Genomic DNA, 12732 nt, shown 5'->3' on the forward strand with positions numbered 1-12732 from the left:
GTCACTGATCACGAATCAGTTATTAAAAATGGCAACTTATGGAAATAAGGGATCCAAAATGACATCCTTAACACGCAGTTTTGTACATAGGTTTACGGTAATTGAATTTGTTATCAAAATGAATCTGAGCGTACTCTTTAAGACACACTGATTACAAATTTATTTATTAAATGGATCAGTAAATGATAGCGGATTTAAAATGGCCGATCGTAAAGGTTTGTGCTCAATTAAAATTGCATATTTATATGTATTATATTTTATACAAAGAAATAAATGCGCTATCTTTTGAAGTCTTCTATTGCGTATTGCTAAAGTAGGATTAAGGAAAAGTTTAAATTTTAAACAATTTAGAAAAATAAATAAATATTAGATAGCTGTAAGTTTATTTATTTGCTTCAACTGATGAAAACGATCTACTTGAGCACTCTCAGTCAAATCTAGAGACAACATTGCGAGGACATTTTGGTGATCACAATCTCCATCACTTTTTATTTTTTATTTTTTATTTTTCTCTTTTTATTGACATATATATATACACAGATTGTGCTGCGTGATCTCCAACTGTCAACAGTACTGCTTGAACTTCCTCTTATTTCTCTAATTATTACAAATACATTGAACATGGCCGACTTGGTGATGGAGATGTTGCAGCCCACGCCATACAGCGCTTTGTAGTAGTTATTGTTATCCAACCGTGCAATTGTCTTTGTATTTGTAATTATCATTATAATTGTTAATATATACTCTAATTATACTGAAAATAGTCCTTAGATGTTACCTAGAGTGGTACATACGAAAATTTGACTTGCAAAAGGAGACGCATTATAACATTTAAAAGAATCTACTTTTCCCGCATTTCTGTGGGATATAAAATTGTTTTCATTATTTTATGTGGGTCCGAAACAATTTTTTGTGATTCATTAAGGTTCTACAGGAAAGCTAAAATCGAACTCTTTTAATACTCTCCTTTTAGTACTGATAGGCCATTGACCCAATATTGATATGATATTGGGATAATAAGTCTAGTACAATACCAATTGTCAATATTATGCCTGTATTAAAATCACGGTGTAAGATTTTGTCTAGTGGTCTAGGAAATCAATATCTATGCTATCAGAAGTTGCCAGAGAACGCCGGAGATCAATTAGTACTATCCAAATAGTTTACTTTCTTAATACCTAATATATTATCATAGGATATGCTTATCGGACGTTTTGATTCACAGTTTGATATAGAAAGTTCTCGAGTCTTTAAAAATTTCCTGACTTGCAAGCATGTATAGTGCTTTCTCTAAAAATAAAGATCAAAATTTTTAAGAGGTTAGCTGGAAATTTTTGTCAGAGAATGGTTGAAAAGCCGGAATCGACCAAAAACTGAAGAACTGACAACCTGTGATTAAAATGCTGTATTGTTTTAGTACTGTATGGCAATACGAGTCCAGTATCAATTAATAGATTTGTCCTTTTTCCATACCTTAAAGTTAAACTTCTTATACGGTTCATTTTTCCTCTTTTCTTTCACATTGGAGAATAAAAAAAAAAGAGAAAAGATAAAGTTCAGTGCTGAGACATGGAAAAAGAACGAACGAATTGATATAAAGCCACTGACTTTCAGTGGGACTATTCTACTTGTTATCAAAATGCTTAAGACTGTTGCTACTGTTACTATTTATATCGAATAATAACATCCCAACAAACATCAAGTTATAGTTACATAAATGTTAATTATAATTTGCCATTCGACAATGTAACTATTATATAACAATTACGTTGTTGAGTAGAAAATTATAACTAAATTATAACTAACATTCTCAGAAAGAAAAGTGGTATCAGCTAAAATTTGAGGACAACTAACATCGAAATTATGTATTTTAAACTAAAATCATATAATACCAAATATAATATAATTAAAAGTAAAAATATTAGGATTATGTCCATAGGTACATTTTTTTTCATTTATTTCGAATTTTTTGCCGTTATTACTTCTATTGCTATTCTATACTGTTATCTTTGTTGCGTATTACTTTTTATTGAATAGTTATCCTTTACTTAAAAAAATTTTTAAATTTATGTATAATATCAGTAACCAACAGAAAATAATACAAATAAAATAATTCCAAAATAACTAAAATAATTAGGTACACCCAAAAACTTTGATTCTGTCCATGGAGAACTTTTCCAAACTGAGAAGTCACCACTTTCTACATACTCGCAGTTCATGATTAATGAAACGACTAGAGCTTATTGGTCGTTACGTTAATCATGAACTGTAAGTATGTAGAAAGATAGCGACTTCTCAGTTTGGAAAATTTCCCCATGGACAAAATCAAAGTTTTTGGGTGTACTCTCGAGAATGTCATAAAAACAAAAACAATTTAACAGCTAATGAGAGTAAGGCACAATTAATGGAGTGCAGTTTTTTACATGAAATTGTGTCGAATAGAACGTTTTGAACCAATTTCGAATCATTTTTAGCTACAATATTTGAATACTGAACTACTTAATTGATAATAATCATATATTTGCGAATGATCCCCGATCGAGCAATGATCGGGGTTTCTTGATTACTGTTTTAACCGTTGAACAGAAATTATCATGCTGTGTATTTTTAACATCTTTGTACATTTCTGATTTGGTAATTGTGTTTAATAGACGAATTTTTACTTGGTGTGATTACATAATATTGGACTCGACTGTAAACGAGTATCCTTTTGTAAGGCAAAGTTTTCACTTGACTTCTCAATCGAATATGAATATTATAAATGCAACCTTTGCTTTGGAAACTAAGGGATTGTTCGATCGGGGGCCATCCGCAAACATGCGATCATTAAGTACCAAATAATTCAGTATTTAAATATTGCAACTGAAGATAACTCGAAATTGAGTCAAAATGTTCTATACAAAATTATAAATAAAAGTGTCTTGCACAATTTAACATAAAAAACTTTGTGCTCTGTTAATTGCGACGTACTCTTATTAGATATTAAATTGCCTTAGTTTTTATAAAATTATTCCAGATATATATGAAAAACATATATTAACATTTTTTACTAAAGCTTACAATTTTTTGAATTAAATATATGTTTTTTTCCTATATTTTTCAGATAAACTAAATTCTTTTTCGAATTACCGTTTTTGACTATTTGACAGTTTATTTGACACTTTTATGTATTTTTATTCCATTTAACATTAAATATTACAAGAAAATTTACTCTACGTATAGTCTAATGAATTCAGTAGAAAATCGGTCGCTTCATATTTTGTCATTCCTCTACGTATTCAATTATTCACCATAATCTCAAGCATTGTTAGATGTCTTTCATAATCATGTGTAATGAACAAACGTAATTATATTCTTTTTAAGTTGAGACGACGATTATCGTCAGCGCGGTAAATATTGTGAATTTCTGAAGAAGCCTAATATATAGTCGAAACGTTCAAATGATGAATTTGAAATGATATTTTAATTTGTAAATCATTTTGTTAGCTCGGTATTTGGTTAACATATGATAGCAACTACTTGGCTACCTAGCTTGGCTTGTTGTGCTCTACGTTTTTTCGTATTTTTCTTGTGTATGTGTCGCAGGCAAATAGCAATTTTAGGAAAATAGTAACTGACTAGGCAAATAGCATTTACCAGGTTAGGTTAGGTTAGAATAAATTACATAATTTTTGTGTTTTTAAAGCAGGCATTTTGTGTTTTTAATTCTCTACTTTAAATACACAACATGCCTGCTTGAAAAACACAAAAATTCTATAATTATTGGGTTTTTAAAGCAGGCATTTTGTGTTTTAATTCTAACCTATTTGACCAGGCAAATGCTATTTACCTAGTCAGTTACTATTTTCCTAAAATTGCTATTTGCCTACGACATATGCATATGCATAAAAACTAATGATCGCAGTTAATACATTGAACAAAAAGTTTTGTTGCATCATTCAGAAATCTGGTAGATTCCACTAATACGTCTGTTCAAAAATGAACGAATTAGGAATATTGTATTAATTAAGTATCAGATTATAGTAAAATCTATCACACGTTCTGATTATAATAACCAGAGACCTATTGTAATAATCAAAAATTCTGCTTGGTTTCACCAGAAACACTCAATCATATGCGTTTACTTAATATAATCAGATCATTTTTTTTTCAGTATAATAATTATTAAAATTATGCCAACAATTCAAAATATTAATTATCTAGATAAAAAAAGCTAGTACATGTTTGAAGTCAGACATGCATTGCAAAATAATATTGCAAAACGATACATAATTAGTATTCGACTAACAAAAAGCTACCAATATTGTATTAGTATCGTTCATCAATGTTTGATTGCAATTGACACTGGCTCAACATCAGGCCTTATTTCTGACGTGACATGTCTCATCCGGGAGGTCATTAAAGTGTATTCAAGTGCGAATCAAGTGGACATGAGATTCGCGAGTGCAATTTTTCTGACAATGAAAGAAGAATAACAAGGTTGGTTATACGCGCCACATAACTGACCAACGTTACGCGGCGAGTGTATCACATTTAATTTGGTCGAGCGTGCGGAGCGTGCACGATATTCATTGCTTCGGTCAGCATCATTGAGCCCGTTACACAGATACGTGTGCATCACACATGCGGTTAACAGTACGGAACAAATGACTCTCTAGTGTCTCTCTCTCTCTCCCCTTTTCTATCTCCCTCTCTCTTTTTTCCTTTCCATCTTTGTTTTATAACACGTTTTCGCACGTGTCTGTCGCTCGTGCAGTGGAAATATCTCGATGGTTTTAACTTGTCAACGTCTAGCAACGTTCGAGTTCATCGAGCAGAATTGTTGAAAATTCCGTCGTTAGCTGAAACACACGAGCGATATGTTAATTTCTCACTCTCGTTTGCTGCTATGTAACGTTCTGTCGTCACGTCCGAGCGCTTCGGATATCACGTTGTACTCGTGGAAGCAAGTTTAGATCTAATCAATTCGGTCGTCACGCGCCGGAGAATAATTTTGCTCAGTTTCCGCAGGAATAGCCGGAGAAATCCCGTTGTGGCTGCGGGGCAAAAGTTCGCTATTACGATCTTAGACCGAAGCTAGAATATGCTCGCTTTCGGCTTACCGGAAGTTTAATAATACGGCTCGCGGAAAGCGGCAAAACTTCGACCCTGCAGTCTATATCTCGTCGGATTTGCCGGCGTACTCGTGTTACACAAGCAAGTATACCGATCTAAGAGTAATATTCATTAAAGGTCCGGCATTGCAAGAGGTACTTGTGAATTCTAGCCGCGTTAAAGCGTATATTTAAGTTGTAATCGTCGTGCAATTACAAACTTTTCTGAGTTTATCTTTCCGAGTTTCGGAGTGCGGAAGCGCTTACGCGCCAGATTTTTCGTGCGATTCGGAAATAGAGCTGGAATGATTCTCCGAGCATTTTCATTAAGCGTGCAATTAATGCAAATTTCGATTTTCAAATTTCTCCGTGTTTCCGCACTACTGCATTTCTCTTTTCAAACTTTAGTGTTTCGCCAGCGCGGCGAAACAGATAATAGATATAATCGTCTTTGGATTATAAATTTCCACCGGATTCGCGCTCTACATGGATAACGTAGGTGTTCCGTATCCGGGTACCGTAAGTACAGCGAGTAAAACAAGATGTTAACTGCATTTACATAAGCCGCATTCTCGCCCGAATGTGCACGATCGGCAAAAACAGTTTGCTGAAAAGGTAGCCTTATTTCGAGCTTGTAAATCGTAAAACTTGGAAATAGCCTCGGCCTTCTCCGATTTCCGAATAACGTGCAAACGCGCAGGCGACACTGGTATACTTTTAACTGCCTTTCCCAGAAACGCCGGCACCGCAAGCACCGTAACTCAATCGTATGTAAATTGCCGGCGGTGTAATCTCGTAAAGCGGCTTAACGTTACGACGAAAGTTTCGCAACATGCCGAGGGGTGGGAAGGGGCGAGGGGCGAGGGGCGAGGGGAGAGCAGAGGTGTCCGAAACTCGCGATATAAATTGACGTAATTCTTTATCCAGGGTAACACCTGGAACGTAAGGTCAATACCTTTCAATTGATCTGGACTATACTTCTTAACCTTATCCGGTCGACTGCTTTCGGCCTTATCGATCCTATCAAGTGGAAACTACGAGACCCGAAACCAGGACCGATTCGATCAATTGGCAATAGTGCGGTTTCATTGCGGGCTGCTACTCCGATTGTTTGATGACCTTATGTTGTTACCTAAGTTGCAGCAAACTTTATCTGGCTTCCGAGTAGTAATTTTGGTGCCAACTTGAAGTTTATCCCGTGTGTCTGTTACTCCGAAGGACATCGCGATCACGACATGGACATGCTACAAACGCAGAAACACGCGTAAACGTTTATTACACGATTACGCAAAATTCCATAGAACATTAATTTCGTTATATTTGTTCGGAAAATAACGATTTATTAAATTTAGCTTAAACCGCGTTTTTCTTACTTCTTTTCATAAATATTCCAATCCCTTCTTTATTTTACGCGTACGCGCGCAAGTGAATTTCGAGAGAATTTTAGAGATCCTTTTATTTAGTAATAAAGATAGAAATTTTGATATATGATTATGATAATAAAAAGACACGGTACGGTCAAAGAAACGGGCAAAGCTTCGATGAAATATATAGCTGACTTAGTATCCATTCGTAATCCGGGGGGCGAGTAAAGCGCAAAGTAATAACGCGCGAGATTCGGGCATGCCAGATTTATCGCGGCAACACACACCACTGACGTGACGGGAACGGTAACGAGGCTCAACGACAGCTGGTGCACGGCCCACTTCTCGCGAGCGAGAATGCGTCCTATACATACCGGTTTCCATACAACAACGAATACGTGATAATTCTGCAACTTTTATCGGCAAAGATTTTCATTTACAATCCTGGAGAAAATATCCATCACGTTTCGACAGATTATCTCTAAACATGACTGAACACGTTTCATTCTATTTTTCTTTTTTTTTTTACAATTTAGAGAAATTAAACTAAAGAATATCTCTACCTATATTGTGCCCCACATTCTCACCACAGATTGGCAACCTGCTATCGATGAGTAACGTCAAAGAGACACTCGATGAAACAGTCGGTCTGTACGACAAATGGAGCGATCGTTATAAAATCCTACATATAAAAAAAAAAAAAGAAAATGGGAATGCATGTTTCGAGGCAGGCAGCCTACGGCTGTTCTACATGGTCATCTCGCAATCCTCAGCGAATATCTGTCACTGCGGAAATTCAATTTCAGGGATCACCGCAGTGACAAGATTAATAGTCGACCGTTCCGCAACTAAGTTGCAAAAAAATGAATTATTAACGAAAAAGGAGAAATGGACCGATACGCTGCGTAATGTCGCTGGAAAGTCGATACTCCAAATGAGTTACTCGTCCTCGTCTTTGCGAATAATTCTCATCGTTCTACGAATTTATATTGTTATAGTTGATCTACCCGCAAGATATATCGCTTTTCACAATTACGTTTACAATTCACATTTCTGTAAGAGGCAGTTTATATTGATTCAATGTAATCGATGGCTTTGTTAATCATCTCAGTACTAATAAACTCTTTCGATTAACGAAGACAAAAGAAAAAGTTCGAACAAAAAAGTTACATTTACATATTGTGTAGACTATAGAGTAAAGTCGCCTATTATGAGGTTTTTAATATGAGCTGGCGAGATTTATGCTACGTTAATAAACTCATGTGGTTGATACCATCATAAACTTATTACTCTTGAGATGAAATTTATTTTATAGTGTAGAAAATTCATTATTAGATTATGCATGCAGTCGTTAAAAAAATTTTTTCTTGAAATTAAATGTCAAGATTTATTGAGATGAGTCTTTAATCTTTGTTTATTATAAAATAAATAAGTATTTGATAATAAATTCTGCATGGAGTGATCGTGGGACAACACGGGGAATTATAATGGCAAATAATAATCTGCATGTGTCCCATTTTGTCAAACAAATACCGAAAACTAGTTTCCGTGCCTTTTCGAGAGGACAGCTTTATTCTTCAAAAACTCACGCAATCTTCCGTATGACTGAAAAAGATGAACGAGGCGTTGGGACGCAGCACTGAAATTCCGTGAAAATTACAAACTTTATCTCGTCCTTCTTGCAGTCAACATACTTTTAAAAATGATTAAAATACATGACGTGAAATAATTGCTAATGTTTTCTTGATTCATTGATACTTTTATGGTACATTTGATGCCTTTCAATACCCTTTGCAAAAGCTTTCGCTACATATGAGGCATGCATTGATGCCGACGAATAAAGGCGGCGGAAGTATCGACGAGATTCCGCTTGGTTGGACAGGTAAAGAAGGTTTCGCTACTTTCTGGTATTACGACGGTCCTCGCGGTTGAAACGAGGTTTCGTATAGCAAATCGAAGAATAGGCGGGAAAGAAGTTAGACGAATGCAATGCGGTATAAAAGTAAAGAAAAGTTGCGGACTTAACGACAAACTTGTTTGAGTGTCTTGCTGCATCCCTTACCTAAGACGAAACTCCGCTTATATCATCAAACGTGACATTTTTACAAGCTTACAAGTTCTGTCATAGCGTTCCTTTGAATAACACTTTGGTACGTGTACCGAAACGAAGTATCGTTGAGATTCAACTCGCCCGAATGAGCAAAGGGCTTCGGTTCCATCGCAGCTTCTAAGGACCTTCTCCGCTGACTTGAGATTACGCCGTCGAGGTCCCGCATGACGCATAAACGCGAATGCTTGAGATTGGAAGGAACTTACCGGTAAACCGGAAAGTAAATGTAGCAATCTATCTCGACATTTTTCTGTCATATATACAATATATGTATATATACTATGCATTTTAACAAGGAAACGAACCTACATATTTTTCCCGCATTTTTGAAATTTCCACGCGGAATTAAACACATTTCTTTCATGCTTGGAAATAAAAATCTTCTGCATAAAATAGTTTGACGTAAAAAGAGATGCACGTAAAATTCCACTTAGTTGAGCAGATGAATACGGCTGGGTCCCTCGCGTTGCTTTGGAAATGATCGCGGTTTGAAACACATTCGCGGAATTATCGTGCTGTGTTCGTTCTCGATAAAGAATATTTCCACGAGAAGAAATTTCGAGCACATTCCAATAAAATCCGTACCGATGTACTTTGTTTCCAGTATATCGTATTAAATAGCTTGCGTTAAACTGTTCATTGTGTTATAGACAGCATGAATTAATGCGGCACTGCTCTTAGCTTTTGATTCAAGTGAACAAGGGCAGTTGCCATTGTGGCTTTTGCAGATTGTTGATGTGATACCGACCCGGGTTTTGTCAGGGTGAGCTGTCATTAGCGGAAGAGGTTGGGCAGATCATGAATGACACTGTAACCAGGTTAGACGAGAGCGTTCCTGTGCGTTAGTAATTATCCGGTTGTATGTTAGGCAAATCAGCTGCTTTTAACGGACGGCTCTTACACATATGTCGATGCGCAAAACCGATCAATATCAGCCCTTTGTACAACGGGAACTTGGCAGATATACGTCAGTCGGTTAAGCCATCTCACTCCTGGCAATATGCGATCTACATACGTCATTGAAACCTCTATCAAACTGCGCGATATCACAGTTGATCTTTTTCATGGTCTGTACACAGAGAAATATTCATTCTGCTGCTAAGAAAAGCGATTACTCAATTTACTTTCTTCTTTTAAGTAACAGTTACCTTTATGCTGAAAAAAATTGGTTAAATTATTCTAAAATATGAATATAACGACTTGACAGTTTTGTGAAATAATCCATAATTTTCAAATTATATAGTAGTGATGGGATATTACCAAGAGCTTATGGGCTTCCCAAAATTCATAAACCGGGGTACCCGTTTAGATTAATTATTTCATCTGTTGACAGTCCGTTGTACTCCTTGGCCTCTTATTTACATGATTTAATTTCTAAGATTCCAGACACTTTTAGCCATATTAACAACAGTTTCAAATTGACTGACAAATTGAAAAACACTTGTATCAAAGATAACCACGTTTTAATCTCGCTGGACGTCATCTTTTTATTTACGAATATTCCAATTGATTTGGCCATCAACAGTGTGCTAAAACGTTGAGACAGTATCTCAGTAAATTGTAGTTTACCTAAAGACGAATTTATTGAAGCATTGACGATGGTCTTGAACTCGACCTACTTCTCTTTCAATGATCTTATTTATAAACAGAATTTTGGGACACCCATGGGTTCTCCCCTCTCGCCAATTATTGCGGATTTAGTCATGCGTGATTTAGAAGAGCGGGCCCTGGAGAATGTGGATTTTGTACCCTCTTTTTATGTAAGAAAGTCGATGACATAGCTATGTCCATACCACGACATTCTGAGAATTTGTTCTTAAACATTTTTAACTCTTTCCACCCTAGGTTACAATTTACATCGCAAATGAGTGACACACTTAATTTTCTCGATGTAACCTTGATAAAAAGACACACACACACACACACATAGAATTTAATTGGTATCACAAACCCACATTCTCTGGAAGATACCTTAACTTTTTATCGCAACACCCTCTCTCACAAAAAATAGGTACAATTATGGGCGTGGTGGACAGGGCGATTCTATTGTCACATCCCGGTTTTCAACGTGAAAATTTGAAATTGATTATCGAAGTCCTCCTGGATAATGACTATCCTTTGAACGTATTTTTCAATACTATCAACACAAGACTAGATTTCTTGTTTAATAAATATAAACGAGATGCAACGTGTTCTAACACTGAAACATTGGTTGACGGTACGAAAAATAATAGATGGTTTACCATCCCGTACATTCACTCCATCTCGCATAAATTTAAAAATATCAGTAAAAATCTCAATTCCAGAATCTCGTTTTTCAGTCTCAATAAACTGGGTACAATAATTAAAACACATAAGAACAGGCTCCCTGACTTATCTAAAAAAAACGTGGTTTACAAAATTTCATGCAAAAATTTTGACGCTTCGCATGTGGGACAAACACGTAAACAATTAAAAACGAGAATTTTCAAACACAAAAACCACATAAGATGGAATACAAACACCGATTACAGAACACAGTTTAAACAGCGACCACGATTTTGATTGGGATAACGTTATAATATTGAATAAAGAACCTTTCTGCGGGAAGCACCTGATTTCTGAAATGCTACATATAAAATGCCAAAACAACGGGCTAAATAGACAAGCGGACACTGAATATTTACATCATGCCTATACCTGTATCCTCGATAAATTATAATGGTCCGATTTATTATTTGTATATTTATTTTCAAATGTTCGATCTCATCGCCGGACACTGCTTACGAACGGAGAGCAGTAACGCCTTGACGGTGACACAGGCGAGATGTGTCATGTGTACGCTGTTACGTGATTGTCATTTTATTTATAATGTTATTTGTATATTTATTCTTGTGCGTTTAATATGTATCTGCTCCTTGCTTCACATGGTAAGTTTTTATAAGTTTTTATAAGTTTTATTTAACATCTTAACTTATTAGTCATGGTAGTGTTACATATTATCTGTTGGTCATGCTTTAGAATTTCAATTTCACTCGGATGACCACCCGATTGTGACTCACTAAGATATAAGACCACGTCATGTGAAGTGGAGGCTTTCTGGCTTTGATTTTATTGCTGAAGATGACTCGAAACAGGGTCGGAACGTCTTGAATCTAATTAGAATAAACTAAAAAAAAAATACGCACCAATATCAGCGTCTTGACTCTCATTAGCCCTTCTTTTAATTCTATTAACTTTCGAGAGTCCTTCCATTTTTCTTGTTTTTCCATAATTTTCATTCAAATAAAACCACAGATAAAGGTTACTCGTATTGGTTGAGGTAACAGACAAATTTGATTGCATGCATTTCCATTCCGGCCACTCTAGAAAAAAAAATCAGGTTGCATTATTAGAAATTTGATAGGTTCCAGTCCAGTATGTTCAAAAATGAAGAAATCAGAATTTTTATAAGAGTTATCAGATTCCTGAATTATTTTTTGTACAAAATTAAAAACTGCACTGTTAAAATACATCTCTTATTTGATTTCGTCTTCAAATCCAATTTTGGGGAACTCGTATAAGAGAAATTATTTTATTAGAATATCAGAGAAAAATTTCATAATAATAAAAAACTGCATCTTTTTCTATTTTGTGTGGTTTTTTCTTTGAGAAATAGAACACTAACGCGTTTATCTAATGGCGATGCCACGTACTATTACAATATCGAAAGTAGATTCAATCAAAAAGCGTTAACCAAATTCCTATAGATATTATTGTGCCTAAATGTTCTGATTGCATAGCAAAATATTAGATAGTAATAACCGGAAATTCTGTTGACTTTCACAAAATTTGTTTAATTAAACAGCTTGTTAATTCAATTATGATCTTTTTCCGTGTAATAAAACATTTTCTTGATAAATTTTAAAAAATATTTATCACAAATTTGAAAAGAATTCACTATCACTAATTTGCTTAAAAAAAAATTTATATTTTTTTAAAGAACATTATAAAATTGATTGAAGGAAGGTCAGAATGAAAACAAACCAAAACATTATTTTAACATAATATACTTGATTGAAATATGTAAAATCACTAAGACAGAATTGAGAATACATTTTGAATAAATGTGAAACTTATGAAATACTTACATAGATTTTCGGATATTTTTGAGTTTATGAAATACTTAAAACAAATAATATTGATT

At 35.0% G+C, this 12732-nt stretch overlaps 1 protein-coding gene across 1 annotated transcript in view; it reads left to right on the forward strand.

The window, feature by feature from the left end:
* Positions 1-12732, forward strand: part of LOC105204975 (suppressor of lurcher protein 1) — a 486519-nt gene that overhangs the window by 81372 nt on the left and 392415 nt on the right. The window lies entirely within an intron of this gene.

The sequence above is a fragment of the Solenopsis invicta genome, chromosome 16 (genome assembly GCF_016802725.1).
Source record: "Solenopsis invicta isolate M01_SB chromosome 16, UNIL_Sinv_3.0, whole genome shotgun sequence".
Classification (NCBI taxonomy): Eukaryota; Metazoa; Arthropoda; class Insecta; order Hymenoptera; family Formicidae; genus Solenopsis; species Solenopsis invicta.